Here is a 12,483-nt window from a genome sequence, read left to right as displayed (position 1 = left end):
AAACCCTAATTTTGGTATTCTGTAATATTTTTCGGAGAAGCCGGAGGCTCGAGAAATATTACCGTCAAGGTGATAATGGAGTCTGGAGTTTATTAAAAATTATTCAGAACATCAGAATGGGAGTAGAAAAATATTCGGGATTGATCGCGGGTCAGAAATTTACCGGAAGGACCAAAATCAGACGTATAGACCGAGAAGCACGAGGTGGCTTGGTGTGAGTGTTCAGAACGTGGTGTCAACTGTCCAGCAAGCTGAGTGTCTACAGAAGCTCGAGGTGTCGCCGTGCATGGAAGCTGTACATGCAGCCTGACATGTAGAAGCACGAGGTGGATCGACCAAGCACGAGGTGTCTCCGCGCATACAACTGAAGCATGCTGATCGACATGTGTGTGCTGCTGTGACGCCTTGCATGAGCTCTAGTCATGCAGACTGACATCTGGGAGGAGTGGTGGCGTCCTGCATGTGTTCTGGACATGCAGCCAGCCATGTGGTGCACGAGGTGCCGCCGCGCATGCGTCCGGAGCCATGCAAAGCGACACTCGGGCTGCCACCAATCTGAATCTGATTGGCTGGTGTTTTCTATAAATACCCAGCCACCCCCTTCAGTTTCAGACATCCATAACACACAAAAGCCACTTCAAAAACGTGGCTAGAGAGAGAGAGAGAAAGAAAGTGGTTGATTTAAGAGTATGGTCGATTCTGAAGACCGATAAACCACCGAGAAGGCCAGTTCCGTCCAATCGACGATTCTCTACGATTGTGAGGCGGAAGCTCTGTCCAAATCAATCCATCCACGCCAGCCAGATTCTTCTAAGGTCAAGTGGAGGTACTCTCCAGAGTTAGTTCAGTTCCACGGGTTAAGATCAGTCGAAGTTCTGCTCGATACTCTGCCGGGAAGTCCGAAGAACTGTCCAGAAGCTAGAGGGTGTCCGAGTCTAGATCAGCCTGTCGAGGCCTGTCAGTTTCTTCATGGTGAAGCCGAGGTTGTGTCCAAGACAAGATCAGTCCAGTCCACTCCAGTCATGTCGCCAATTGGGTTTTGGCCAAGTCCTCTCCGATCAACCAGCTGCTTCTCGCCTAGAACACTGTGAGTTGGTTTTGTGTGAATTCCACTTGGAATTTAGGGTAGTTTTGTGAGTTCCACTTGGAACTTAGGGAAGATCGAGTCGCATATAGAGTAGAATGCTCACGCTGTTGCATGGTAGAGTCCTTGGGGTTATTTATTAAACCGGACTTAGTTTAGCATGGGCTAGCTGAGATGAAATGGAATTAAGACTGAGATAATAACCTGACTAGGACTAGGATGCATCATGATTTATATTCTTGCGTGTTGATATGGTTGAGTGCAGGTTCCCGTTATCTTTAAAGATAGTGTCGTAGCATGAGGCAGAACTATCTGGGTAACGGTTTGATTGAGTAGATTGATTGAGTAGATTTAAATAAATGCTTGCTCATTTAATTAATCTTGTTGATTGAGGTTAGTCATCTCTTGGTAAGGGAGTGACTAACTGGTTGAGTTGTTTAGTGATAATGTTGTTGTTTAGGAGATCTTTGGCCATATAGGGTGATCTCCTGGTTGTGATGTTGATACTACGGGTCCTATGCCATATAGGCTAGACTACGAGTATTGGTTTATATTGTCGCAGACTCCGATATGTTGTTTAGTTTTGGGTTGGAGTCTTGTCCCTTAGGTCTTTCTTAGGGATAATTGTGTCGAGTGTGTGTTATGCCGACAGCAGGTGCGAAACCCGCCCATGCTAGGCATGTTTTGGGGTGGACTAGTGTTTCCTCGCCCTCGTACCCAGCGGGTTCAAGGAAACCCCTTATTCGCTGGATCGGGAAGACTCAAACGAACGGGGTCATGTCCTATGGCTGAGTATTACACGACGGTGTAATGTGGCAGTGACCCGAAGGACTGTGGGCTGTCGCGCGGTGACCCGAAGGACTGTGGGCCGCGGTCGGTTGAAAGTTCCTTCTTCTGGCCTCTGTGGTAGGAAGATAGGATATTGCCGATAGATAGGATGAACACGAAGTCACCAGGGCCCAGGTTAGAGTGTTGTGTTAGTGTGTCGTACAGGGTTATGGAACCCTCGAGTTAGTGTAGCATCGATATACGGTGTTACGAGATAGATCGAGTCGTAGTTACTCATAGTATCTTATTATTATGATTGTGTTTGGTTGTTGATTGATTTGTTTGCAGGTTCTGACATTAAGTCCTAAGTCTGGTGTAGGTACCAGACTAGGCTTGATGCGTATTTGGTTAGTGTAGGCCTGACGTTGGCCTGTATGTGTTTGAAGGATTGCTTGTGAAGGGTGGTGGATATTAAAGCTATGCGGTATCATTGGTTAGCCGATCATGTTCTTGTCTGATTGTTGGTCGACCGGTTAATGATACTTGTATAGTCTAAGTGTCTAACACTACATGAGTACTGAACTCAAGCGTATATATGGTTAACTAGGAATTGGTTGTTGACTTGTTTTAATGCAGGTTCCCGTTACTTGAAGCTAGATTATGGCAGGAGGCCAAGTCTAACTTAGTAACGGTTTGCTTAGTCTTAGCTTTTATTGCATGCTAGGGCTAGAATGATTGTTATTTTGGGTTGTCCGGGTTAGAGTCTAGGTTGCGGGTAGAGGCCGCTAGCTCACTGAGTAATACTAGAATACTCATCCAACTCCGTTGTCCTTTTTAAAGGTCGCTTTAGGTAAGGATGATTGGATAGCATGGTGCTAGACGTTAGGACCGCCGGAGTAGATTTCATGGCTTTTGTAAACGGTATTGAGTTATGTGTTTTGTTGACTCGATTTGGCATTAGGCCGGGCCCAGTCTTGAATTATTCAATGTATGAATATCTTTTTGAATCAATAAAAGTAATTGTTTTATATGCTCTTTTTGAGTACTCTGATATTTGACTAGTCCGGTCTAACACAACGTTAGGTCGTAGTACGGGTTGAAAAGCCTTAGGCCTCGATCTAACGGAAAACGCTAACTCTAGGTACGGGTTGTAAAGCCTTGTGCCTTGACGCAGCGGGACGAGTTAGTGGACGAACTGGTCGAGGTCGTGGAGTAAATTTTGTGACTCTGACCGGATCCTTCCTAACCCGTCACGTAGCGCTTCCGGACCATGGTGTTGGGTTGGACGGTCAGTCATGTTCTTGTTTGATTGTTGGCTGGCCGGTTGGCCTTTCATCTCCAACCCTTGGTGTGGGTTGTCCGTCAGTCATGTTCTTGTTTGATTGTTGGCCGGTGGGTCGACCTATGCTTAGGACGGTTCGGGGGTGTTACAGGTTCGACATCTTATTTGTGGAACCTGCATATGAGATGCAGCGCCAGGTTCTTATCCTTACCGGTAATCCAGTTCAGCTTCATGGAGTCAACAAATCTTCAGAAATTTGTGTTCAAGTCAACCATCATTTGATACAACACTATGAGGCAGTGATGGAAAGCGGAGAAAGAAAACAATCAATGAAATTTTTATCATCTCTTTTTTTTTCATAGTTTGGTTTTCCACTCATGTATTTGTTTGGTTGCAGTCTAGTCTACACAGTGGTGTAACGAACGTAACCCTGAAACGTCTGTGTGATTTTCGAATTAAACAAAAAAAAGAAGGAAAATAGAGGATTCAATGTTTCAGATATCATATTTAATGATGAAAACTATAAGTAAGGTAGGCAGTGAGCATTAAATGCTTGAGATATCGTGTAAAGTTTTTGTATATAGATACAATTTTCTTTGTCTCATTTTGGCTTCAGTAAGTAAAATCTTATTTTATTGAAGAAGATGATGATTTAGTAACTTCTTAATTGGAGATGAAAGCTTTATTTTCTAGTAGTTACAGTGAAACTTAGATTTATACATCAGATCCAATTTCATTTTTCTTTCTTTTATTGAAGTCATGAGGAAAAATGAACAATTTATGGTGATTATGCTTTTCATTTTAATTTTTTTATTTGTTCTTATTGATTATTCTTAGATTTATAATCTTCTTGTCTCCGCCTATCAATTCGAACGATGTACCAAGGATCTCAACAGATCTAAGCTTGGAGGCGGTTTACACATATATGAATTTAGAAGGGACGACTTGAGGTGGATGAAACTGATCATTGGACCACCTGAATAAATCCTTTGGAGAAAACATACTCGAGAGGAAATGAGCAACAACAATTTTTCTGAATCTCATTCGCAGTCCAAGACTGAGGAAATTTGACAATATATTTGTTGGCTTATCCGGTTAACTAATTTGGAAATCAGTTAATAATCTATGTAGCCAGTCTCAAATTAAAATAATTATAAATATGATTACATTAAGTTTACATAACATGCTCTTGGTCTCCATGACTAAAGTCTTGGGTGTGGCCTGGAGATTTTTGGGAGGAGAGACAATGTTCAAAGTAGTTGTTGTCACAATGCCCACCTCAGCTTGCACCGGATTGGGTGTTGCCGGCCCTCCGTCGTCGCAGCTTGAGAGTCTCCGGGTTTGTCGTCGGCATTTCAACACCGTTTTAGCCTACTCTTCGATGCTTAAGGCTCAGCCTCAGGTATCAAAAAATGCTTGTGTAAGGTTCTAATAGCTAACGTTTGTTGCAATAATCTTAGTTCTAAGTGTTGTTCACCTCTGAACACTTTTAGTTCTCTCTAGGTTCTATGGGTTTTTTATATTTTTGCGGCCAATAGAATCTGAATTAGCTTTCGAGCAGATCAGATTTCAATTTGTATTGTGATCAGATCTTCATTCAAGTTAATGATATTTACACTTTTAGCAAAAAAAAAGGATGTGTGGGTGAACCGGATCAACAACGATACTACATGTCACATGCACATAATAAAATTATTTGATCAAAAGTTAGTTGGATAAAATTGTATTATATCCAGAGATGATACCAAGGTTCAATACTATTAGGTAGATAATATGTGTAACATACGGATGATTGATTAGGATTCAGTATTTGGTAGAACTATTTGGTTGTATTAATCTTTAACAAGACATATGAGAATTTTTCAATAGTCCGATGGTGAGACATGTTGATAGTCTGTTTCTCTGTAATCTTTTGTACGAAATCATCATCTTCATCAACTCATGATCCAAAATCTCTCAATTCTACTAGAAAAGTAAGGTTTCTGGAGATATCCACCAATTTCATGTTCTTACATTTAGATCATTTTGGATGATTACAGTTAAAATTTAAATCTACATATTAACATTTACATTTATATCATTTTTCAAAATTAATAAATGTGGCATCATCTATTAGGTGAATAAGCTCAACAATGATAATACATGTCACATGTAACTACCATAATGAACTGGTCAACTATTATCTAGATAAACAATATAATATGCGGATATGATAGTAAGATTTAATATAATTAGCTGGATAATATGTGTAATATGATATTCAGATCCGGATTATACAAAGTTATTCTGGATACAAATTGCAAATGCCTGCAAGATCATTTTGTTAGCCGATATTTGAAATGTTGGGTACTCCCAAATAAAACCAGTTTTCGAATTATTTCAGATAAAGATATTAAATCTTAAAAATGTGGCCTCATTATTGGGTGAACGGGCTCAACAATGATAATACATGTCACATACAACTACCAAAATGAATTGGTCAACTATTATCTAGATAAACAATATAATATCTGGATATGATAATAAGATTTAATATTATTAGCTGGATAATATGTGTAATATGATACTCAGATCCGAATAATATAAAGTTATTCTGGATACAACTTGTAAATGCCTGCAAGATCATTTTGTTAGCCGATATTTGAAATGTTGAGTACCCCAAATAAAACCAGTTTTCGAATTATATGTTTTGTTTTAAAGGTTTCATAACAGCCAAAGCTAGTAAAAATTTACTTCATCAAAGTCGTTGTTTTCCTGGGTTTTAGCTTTCTACAAGAGATGATTTTTAAAAAACGGAAAGGAGAAAGATTTGAAAAAAAAATGATAGAGAGAGAGAAGATTTTTAAAAGACGAAAAGGAGAAAGATTTGAAAAAAAATGATAGAGAAAGAGAAGGATTCGTGAGATCTCAACCCACACGTGCCTTTGAAATAACCATGAATTGTACCATTGAAACCCACCGTGTATCTTGATGTACATACACATGCCCTGAGCCAATGAATGAAGGGATATGTCAACTTTAACGAAGCCAGACATATGAATTAGAAGTCCCAATTTAGTGTGTCAAAAGCTTTAGCTATGTCCACCTTTAAGACTACTCGAAGGGGACCTTTAGGACTATGATAGTCTGAAACAATTTTTGTTGCCAATATTGTGTTCTCAATCAAAATACGGTCTTGCACAAAAGCTGTCTGATTCGGGAGAATCAGTGAAGGTAAGATGGGGTTTTAGCTTTCTACAAGGATCTTAGAAATATACTTGTAGATGGTAGAACATCGGGAGATTGAGTGGTAATCAGCAATAGAGGAAGCACCCACATGTTTAGGAATGAGAGAGAGAATTGTTGAATTTACACCAGCAAAAACAAAACCCATTCTGAAAAATTGAAGGAAAGAAGTGGTGACTTATGAACCAATAAGTCTCCCAACAGCTTTGATGAAACCAGCCGTAAGGCCATCCGGGCCCATGGCCTTATTAGGGTTAAGCTTAAAGATAGTCTTCGTGATGTTTTCAATAGAGGGGAAGGATGTCATAACAGCAGCATGCCAGCATGAGAGTTAGAGCATAAAAAATCAGTGAGATTATGGAACCAATTTGGTGTGGAAATGGTCGTAGAGCAGTTTGCCAGTCAAAGGATGCTCTGAAAGTGGTTAATCGTAATGATTCCCATAGAAAATAGGGTCGTTACTGAGGTCACCAGATCGGAGCAGGAGGAAACAAATGGAGTTGATAGTCATACGCATTTTCCATACTAGATGAAAATATGAATTATTTAGATCTCTCCCCTTCAGCCAATAGATGCACGACTTTTGTCGAACGTTTGATTCTTCTATTGCCTGAAGAAACCCCAATTTCTTTGAATCTCTATCTATTTTTTGAACCATCCTTGACTAGGATTTTGAAGCGCCCGAACTTGCACATCTTTCAACAAACGATAGTAATAATCACTATTTTTTGAATTTTAGAAAAGTTCTCAATTTAGTGTTTTTAGGGCTTCCTTTATGTACTTTAGTTTCCAGAATAAGTTTCCAAGAAAGGTAGCAGTGCTTACGGCAATAATCCATGCTTCCGCCATGGTGCATAAGAAATTAGGGTGCCTGGTGAGATAGTTAAAATATTTGAATGGTTTGGTTCCTGAGGTAGGGAGGGGTGTAGCTAGGTCGAGGGTACAAGGAAAATGGTCAGAGAATTCAGGTGGGTGAAACATAGCTGAGTTGTTCGAAAAATAGACAATCCAACTTTGATTTACTAGGATACGCTCAAGTTTATTGGCATTGGGTTGGGAGGGTTGTTTGTTTGACCAAGTATGGAGCAGATCGTGAAACATAGTAAAAAAGGCTCATCTGAAAAAGGCTATCACTGAAATCGATCATGTTTGGAGTCAACGCATTAACAGACGGAGATGAATGCTCATAATGATGAAAATATGGTTGAAATCTCCTCCAATATCCCAAGGCACTGAATCTAGAGACAAAAATTATTGAAGTTGTATTAGGACTTTGACTGCGAAGACTTTTACTGCAAAGACTTTGACCGCAAAGACTTTTAAAATAATGACTTTACAAAATATTGGTCGTGGCTTTAGAAGAAAAAAAGAAGTAAAAATCATCAATTTTAAGTTTTTTAAAAAGTAAAGAAACGTGAAGGAAAAATGGAAGCTTAGGCTTTCAGTGTTTTAAGGGACTTTGAGAGATTTTAGGAAAGCTAAAATGTGATTGGTAAAATTATTGACTTTAGAAACTATATATCATTGTAAAGCCCTTGAAACTTTGAAATTCAAATCCCCAATCACAACCATGAATCTGGTTCTTGGGGCAATAATTACTTCACAATTCAGGACCCTTTGGACTCGTAATGATGTATAGAGAAGAAATATGATTCTTTTAATTTTAATTGAATATGTAAAATTTTATATATTTATAATTTATTGACAGTATTTTATTTAGGGATTATGTTTATGAGTTAAAGTGTGATTTATGATTAGAAGTGTTGGATCTTAGTTTAGTGTTTGGATTTTGGGTACTCAGGTTTGGATTTTGGTTTTGGAGTTAAGGGATTAAGGTTTGAGATTATAATTAATGTTTGACATTTAATTTTGAAAAATATGGATTCTGAATTTAAGTATAGTGTCTATGTTTAGATTTATTATTTGAGGTGTAGTGTTTATGTTTAAAGTGTAGGGTTTGGAGTATAGTGCTTGGGTTTAAATTAAAAATTAGATGAATATTAATTTAAAGGTTTATGGTTAAATATTTAAATTTATATTTAAGTTTATTCTTAGATTTTTGAATGTACAGTTTTACATTTGAAGTTAGCTTTTAAGGTATAGAGTTAGATAAAGATATAACAATATTGGAATTCGATAACCCCTCTCAGGCCCCGATCACAAGATGTTATATATTTAACCATGGTTTTAATGTTTGTGTTTTTCAGAGTTATATTTTAAGATTAAAAAATTAAATTTTGAGTTTAATTTTAATATTTGAGGTTATAGTATGAAAAGATTAGAGTTTTAAGGGTTGTATTTAGAATTTAGAGTTTAAATCATGTTTAGGATTCATGGTTTCAAATAGCCATATAAATTTTGTGGCAAAATCGTATATATTTTATAATAGCCACAAAAAAATTCATGACTAATATGGCATAAAAAATATTTTTTGCTTAGTCGGGAAAATTTATGTGACCAAACTGTGGTACCCAAAAATAAAACTTGCCTAAAGTCGTGGCTATTTTTAGTCATGTTTTATTTTGTAGCTAATTTTTGGTTATTTTGCCATCATTACACACTAATATTCACGTTTTCGTTGTGTGGTATTTTTATCTTTATAAATTTGCCAAGAAAAAAATCTTGGCTTTTCAAAGTTATAACCAAAATTTCTATTAGTATACCTAAAATGAAGTATGGATCCGATATATCGAAGTTGATAGCTAAATGTGTTTTCAAACATTAAGATTAAGAATGGATATGATAATGTAGTAAGACTATTTTTGTATCACTAACATAGCGAGTTTATTTCTTATTTCAAAGACATGAAAAATGATTCAGTTTGTCTCAAACAATTGGCAAAATAATCTTCATCTAATTGCTAAGGTTCGATCTAGGGTAAACCTAATGAAATATTGATTTTGGCCCCCTAAATTTTTGAAGGTTTTTATATAAGTATAGATTTCCCAAATTATGAAAAAAGAAATTTATAAAAATTCTTAAAAAATATTTATATCCTCTAAATTCTCAGTCCAGTTGATGGAGTCCCGATCACACTCTCAACTATCTCAAAACTTCTCTCAGTAGATGAGGTGTCAAAGTGCCATGAGCCAATCATTAAATACGACTCAAATAAAACAAAACCGGTTGCAAATGCGAGCAAAAACAAGGTTGCTGGAGGACATAGTAAAGTTTATTCACTAGTGAATTGAATTGAAAATTGCATTTAACAAGATCCCAAAAAAATTACTTGATTTACTTATTTGTGATGGGTTCACTTACTTCTTTAGTACTCTGATTATACTTTTTTTTTGGGTCAAAGTATATATATATAATAACTATATATACATGGAGAAAGGAAAAGGTAGTTGTAAGGAAAGTACGTGTCGAATCATCACTGTCCATAACCAACGATAACAATAAACGAACCAACATCGAGTAGACACATATGAAGCCAAATCTCAGCCGTTGAAGGTCGCAGTAACGTGGACGGGTGTTATTTCCCTTCACATCAGGCTTTGTTTGTGGCAAGATGTCAGAAACCAAAGAGTCTTCTTACCTCTTTTTATTGGTCCACGTCTCTAGTTTCCAGAGAGGCCCACTTACCATTATCAAACCACCTACCCTATTATATATTTGAATCTATATATTTTTTGAAGTTCATCATTGACTCTAGTAGTCTCAGTTACGTTGTTGGTTTTTTTTTTTAAAACAATGGCATTTAAAAAATAACGCCTCTTTTTTACCTATTACTATTGTTTATCATTTAACTTAAACACAACATTTTTTTGAGAACAACTTAAACACAACATGCGAGACATATGTTTTAGTTATCCATTCAAATCATCAGTTAGTTTATTGGAATTATACATTTCTCAAGGAATGCGTGATATCATAATTCATAACATGAAAATACAAACTTATCTAGCTGCTGCATGCGCGCACAAACATTTTACCCGAGCTTGAGTCATGGCTTCTTACCATCTATCGCTAAACGGACGATATACAAATGTCTAGTGCTCACGATTCTTTTATCTTGTCTTAAGATCCATCTAACATACTGTTGAATCTGCTTTCCATTACCGATCTGTCTACACTACATTAATTAATTAAAGGTGTTACGAGCTGGAAGTTGCTTAAAGTGAGGAGGAGATAACACTTAGGCCACATTCTCAGTAAACCATTAGTTTTATCCCATTTTTCTTATCAGCCATTATCTTCTCCATCGCAGCATACCGCATAGAAGAAAGGAAATGTATTTCGTCATAACAACCGTGAGAAAAGCTTAGAACGGTTCTGCACTTCTTCGTAAGTAGTTTGCAATTATAAAGATACTACAGAGGATGTGCCTCTTGTATATTGTTTTTTGAAACGTTTATTTCTAAGATATGAATCTTTATGAAACCAAGTACCAAAAGTAAATATAGAGATGAGTTGGAGTTGTGATGAGTAGACATAATTAACAAAATCCTGGGAATATCTAATACGTATACGAGAGGTCATTTGTCGAAGTTCCTTGGGAAGCGTATGTTATCAAATGAGAGTTTAATTATATGGTTTATATGTCACTTTCGTGAATGTATAGACCAATAAATGAGAAATTTCTAAAAATATTCTAAATTGGTTACCACTTTTTAAAAAACATTAAATCAAAAATATTCTAATACTTGGATTTGAGATTTACTGATTATTATTTAGGCTTTAATATTTTAAGGAGCGTGGTTAGGTTTATAAACTTCTATAAATATATCATAAATTATTCTTAAATATTTAGAAATTATTTAGCAGAGCTAATTTGAAAAATGACATCAAACTTGTGATAAAATTTAAATTTCCCCATATAAATTCAAAACTTCCAAGATATTAAATACAGTTTCTGGTTTTTAGTAAGTGATGTTTAAAGAAAATTTTGTGTTTCAAATTAGCTGATATTTTTTATTTTTAATGTAAAATTTATTCTCTTATAATATATATATATATATATATATATATGTTCCTCTATTATGTAAATAATTTATATTGGTTTAATTTTGTTTATATAGATAATTAATTATGTTTCTGTTTAAACAATGTATAAATCAGATATTTTAAAAAAAATTATGTACACAAACCTAAACATCAAGTAAGAAAAACAAAAAGAGTAAAAAAATAGTACTCTAAAAGTAATTTATGGCTGAGACATAAGAAATATGGTTCTCATTGAAGACTATGATGTTATATTACCTTTTTTAAACTTAAGATTCTAACTCGTAACCATCGAAGAAAGATGGAAAAAAAACTATTTATTATTTATATTCCTCCTCAAATTTGATAAATAATAAATTTAGTCTATCATTCTTTGAATGTAAAGAAAAGTTAACGAATTGTCGGTAACAAATATTTATTGTTAATGGTTGTAAATTGTAAAAGATAACAAGGATTTCACTATTCTCACCATAGATTTGGTGAAAAAATTACCCATTTTAAAGCTTCTACGGTCAATATTCAACCAATCAATTTTTTTTTTTAACTTTACGACTTTATCTCTCCTTGCTCTCTCTTGCTACATCTTGCTTTCTCTTGCTACATTAAAATTTTATCCAAAATTATGACAGTTCTTGGATTTTTAACTTTAAAACCCCTCAATTAAATTTGTTTTGGATAAAAATCCTCAAACTAAATATTTAATGAAAAAATTTCCAAACTAACTTTATTTAATAAATTAAATCTTAGCATGTCATAATTACCATTACTACCGGTAAATCTTTAGTTTAAAAGTTTCTACATTAACTAAACATAGTTGAGGGGTTTTACCATTAAAAATCTAAAAAATTCAAAATTTTATAACATTATCTAAATATTAGTAACTTTTTTTTGTAAATATATGAGTTTGAAGTGTTTTTAACATCAACATTATATATGTATAAATTAAAAATATTTAAAAACCCAGAAAATATAATAAAAATTAAAAATACTAATTTTAAAAATTGAAGTTACTAATTTTTAGATAATATTATAAAATTTTGATTTTTTATTTTTTTATTTTTTTTTAACAGTAAAACTCCTCAACTATGTTTAATTAATGTAGAAACTCCTAAACTAAAGATTTACCGATAGTAAAGGTAATTATGACATGTTAGAGTTTAATTTATTAAATAAAGTTAGT

The sequence above is a fragment of the Brassica napus genome, chromosome C6, assembly GCF_020379485.1.
Source record: "Brassica napus cultivar Da-Ae chromosome C6, Da-Ae, whole genome shotgun sequence".
Taxonomy (NCBI): domain Eukaryota; kingdom Viridiplantae; phylum Streptophyta; class Magnoliopsida; order Brassicales; family Brassicaceae; genus Brassica; species Brassica napus.
This window is presented reverse-complemented; position numbering follows the sequence as displayed.